The following is a 3,757-nucleotide window of genomic DNA, read 5'->3' as shown; positions in this document are numbered from 1 at the left end:
GAGGGGGGTGGGGGGGGGGGGGCAGATCGAGGCCCTTGTGGTGAGGGAGAGAGGGAGTGGGACAGAGGTGAGCAGGGCCCCAGCTGGGCAGGATCAAAACCTGGACAGCTCATCCGAGATTGACTGTCAAGGGCTCCCCAATCAACTGGTCAGTTGGGATCGAACAGTTGACCACTGCTATAAAGGTTCGATGAAAAGGAGTCACAAAAGTAGGCGCATCGATGTGTTTTCAGAGACTCAAGCATGATAGAATAGGTTTGCACTCAAACATCTAACAGCCACTTAGGGTAAGTCCAAGTACACCCTACCTACCCATTCCCTTTTGCACATGTCCAGGGCAGATCCAGAGGAGGCACAATAGCACAGATGCACCCCCAAAAGTTGACCACAGCATAAGAAAAGCAGTTCTTAAGTCCATAAAGCTAATAAGAATTCCCTCCTCCCTGCCCATCCATGCTCAATTATGCATCTTCCCCACACCACCCTTCCTCTGCCCAGTACTGCTGTTGTCTGGCTGCTCTGGGGGCACGGATGGAAGGGAGCTCCAGAGTCACTCCTGCTTGCTCCAGCTCCAGCGTACAGTCAGGCTCAGCCAGGGACAATAGTAGCTGCAGGCAGGTTCCTTTTGCCTGGTCCTCTCCCAGTTTTTCCTGCCAGCCCTGAAGCCTGGACCACAACACCCTGCCCTCATCAGCTGAGGACAGCAGCAGCAGCAGTGCTGGGTGGAAGATGGGGAAAATGAAGACAAAGGAAGATGGCGTGCAGCTGAGCACAGTCAACAAAGGAAGAGGGAGAGAAGATTCTTAACTACTTGAGGGACTTAAAAAACTCCCCTGCTGCTACTCCTGTGGCAGTCTGCCTGCTATAGTGTTAATAGAGGCTGGGAGCCAGATTGCAGCCACCCGTACAGATCAGGTCACTCCCCCTACAGTCCCCTTTCCAAAATCCTAGATCTGCCCATGCACGTCACATACAAAAATGTGCTACAGAAGTGACCCCGGGGATGATCCCCTGAGATAACTATCAGAGATCTTTGGTGTGCTTGAGACCAAACAGAGGGAGGTACCCCAAGAACAGATTCCCCAAAACTGGCATATTTCTGGGTCTGGTATATGCAAGCAAAGCATGGTTTACTTAGCAAAATATATTTGTTTGATATTGTACTGTTTTTGAGAGATCCACCAAGTAGCGGTACATCTTATAAAAGTGAGAAATGAGTCATTTTAAAGGGTCTGTAAAAGCCTCTGGGCTTAGCCCACAAATTGATGAAAGCAAGAAACATTTAAAGTTGGTGATTCAGTCAAAATATTTTTATCTTCATTAAAAATAGCAAAAGCAATAGCAAAATTCTATTGCACATATAGTACATGCATTTTAACCAACTTGACTGACACTTTTAAATACAACCCACAAAATGCATTGTTATCAATTACAGCAGGAATATAAAAAGCATTGATCTTCTGTAATCATGATAAGTTGAGTATAGCACAAGAATGTCACTGATATTTTGTGCTCGAGATATGTATCATCTATTTGTCTACATTCTCCTTTACCTCTGGATGAAACCAACTCTGTTACTGGAACCATTATTCCTTTGTTGCTGCACCAGATTTTTTAAATTTTCAGAACTCATCTTCTGTCTCTCTGTGTTCTGATAGAAAAGTAGACTGAAAGCAAAGGTCCCAAACTGTAAACACTAGAGAACTCCAGACACTGTAGCTGAAAAAGTCTCTTACTGACATATTTCTTCTGTACAAAGGGTAAATGCTAAAGACGGATAGAATAAAAAGCAGTAGAATAAATCTACCAGTTTGCTTTTTAGGTACCAAATACCAAACTAAAAAAGCCAAACAGATCTCTCATCTTTTAAAAAAAAATGGCCAAATTGTCTGACTACAAAGTGGCTTTGATACTCTGGACAGCACAGAATTTCCCCTGGCTAGATTCCTGGGCACTTCCATGGTGCTTAGTAAATTGATCACATACCCCTTTTACAAGTTCATTTGTCTACCAACAATTCAACCTCTCTCTTGTTCCTTCCCCTCTTCCTCCATCAGGCATGTTTAAGCTATTTCCCAATTAACTGGAAAAAATGTAGTATCAGTAGTGTATTTATTTATTTGCATCTATAAAAGTTGCCAGACAACTTCTCAGGATCTATATACAATATTTAATATACAGTTAGATTTTCTTTTTTAGCAGCAAAAGGAAAAATGTGTCCTCTACTCCCATCCTTCCTCTCTATCAGTCTCTTAAAGAAATGTATAGGGAAAGGATCTAGCATCTCAACTTTATGCTTAGAAAATAAGGGCTCTGGAAGACGTTGAGGGGAGACAAACTCCGGAGTCAAGGGCAATACAGTGAGAACACAGTGCTATTATCTTCCATATTTATTTATATCCAGATATTTTACACTGAGCCTTTGGTGACCATATGGGACTTTATACAATAGAGTCATCACCTTGAATGGTACAAAGACATCTAAGGAGTTATTTAAAGAACTGAAAAATTCCTGCAAATAACCTCAAGAGTGGTTGCATCCTGAATACAGCTGAGCTTCCAGCAGTCCTCAAACTGTTCCCTCTTGAGGGCACATAGCAATAATCTAATACAGAAGTTAAAAATACAACAGATCACTGTGGTCTGGTTCCAGCAGGCAAGTTTACAAACATCTAACCAATGCTGGTACGAGAAGACTGTGGTAGCTTTCAATGCTGAATGAGATTCTAGAAGCAGTCAAAGCATATTGTCCACTTAGGATCCAACACGAGATCCTCTTGGACTTCCAGTAGGCAGGGTAAAACTTCATTAAGTCACAGAGGGCGTGACTAAACATACCCTCCCAGATCCTTTTCCTACCCCACTTGCATCACCTCTGAGATCTAAAGCTTCAGCTACAGACCACATGCTCTCATCCAAAGCAACTGCTTTAAGCAAATGCTTAAATAATATGAATGACATCTTTGCCCAGTTTAAATCTATTGGAATTCTGTCACTGTCATAAAGGGACCAAGATTTTACCTCATACTTAAAAGCACTGCTAAGAAGTAGGCTGAATTCTTTATTTAAACTAAAGATTTAGTAGAAGTATACTAATAGTGTCGCCAGCTAAAAAGCAAGAGCTAGATTTTCAAAACGCGTATACGATGGGCCATAACCTGTCAGTTATATCAATAATATTTATGTTAATTGGGACCGATTCCATTGATTTCTCTCCATTGTAAAGCCAAACCTGCTCCATTTTGTATACTTAAGATAAAATATATACATAGATTTTCAAGGAAAAATAGACAAACTACTTCAGACCTCATTTGAGACTGCAAGAACATTACCATAGTTTGTCGTGCACTTAGAGGAATGAACAGTGTAGGTGGTAGGGTTGTGTGAAATTTTGCCGGCAGTTTCATTTTGACTCGTTTCAAGCTCAAAACAGCAAAATCAAAATGAAACAAAGCTTTGAAACAGCCTCAAAATGAAACAAGGCAAGTCGAAACGTTTCAAAATTTTTTAAACGTTTTGAGTTTCAAAGCTCAAGCTGGGGTTGCCTGCAGAGAAACAAACTAAAGTAAGGAGAGGGAGGGGGAAGAGGGGGAAAAGGAGTGCTCTCATTATTGACTGTGTAGCTGGCCAGTGACTGTCATCTTTTCCTGAGGTCTCTTCCAATCCCAGTGCTCTGGGGGAGGGATGGAAAAACTGCATAAGAAGGCAGCATTGTTTGAACTGCCCTGCTTTCTGCCTTGGTGTCAGTTGAGTGAGG

General features: G+C 42.0%; 1 protein-coding gene across 3 annotated transcripts in view; it reads right to left on the bottom strand.

Moving 5' to 3' along the window:
• Positions 1–3,757, bottom strand: part of ARHGEF28 (Rho guanine nucleotide exchange factor 28) — a 269,125-nt gene that overhangs the window by 235,145 nt on the left and 30,223 nt on the right. The window contains exon 1 of one of the 3 annotated variants that reach the window (XM_019517682.1): positions 1,554–1,569. The exons of the other annotated variants lie outside the window; for them this stretch is intronic. The gene's annotated coding sequence lies outside the window, so the exon portion shown is untranslated. Of the gene's footprint in view, positions 1–1,553; positions 1,570–3,757 lie in introns of those variants that run through there. 3 annotated transcript variants of the gene reach the window in all.

Source organism: Gavialis gangeticus, unplaced genomic scaffold, assembly GCF_001723915.1.
Source record: "Gavialis gangeticus isolate Ggan-Ray unplaced genomic scaffold, GavGan_comp1, whole genome shotgun sequence".
In the NCBI taxonomy this organism is placed as follows: Eukaryota; Metazoa; Chordata; order Crocodylia; family Gavialidae; genus Gavialis; species Gavialis gangeticus.
Note: the sequence above shows the minus strand (reverse complement) of the source record. Positions and strands in the feature narration are given on the sequence as shown.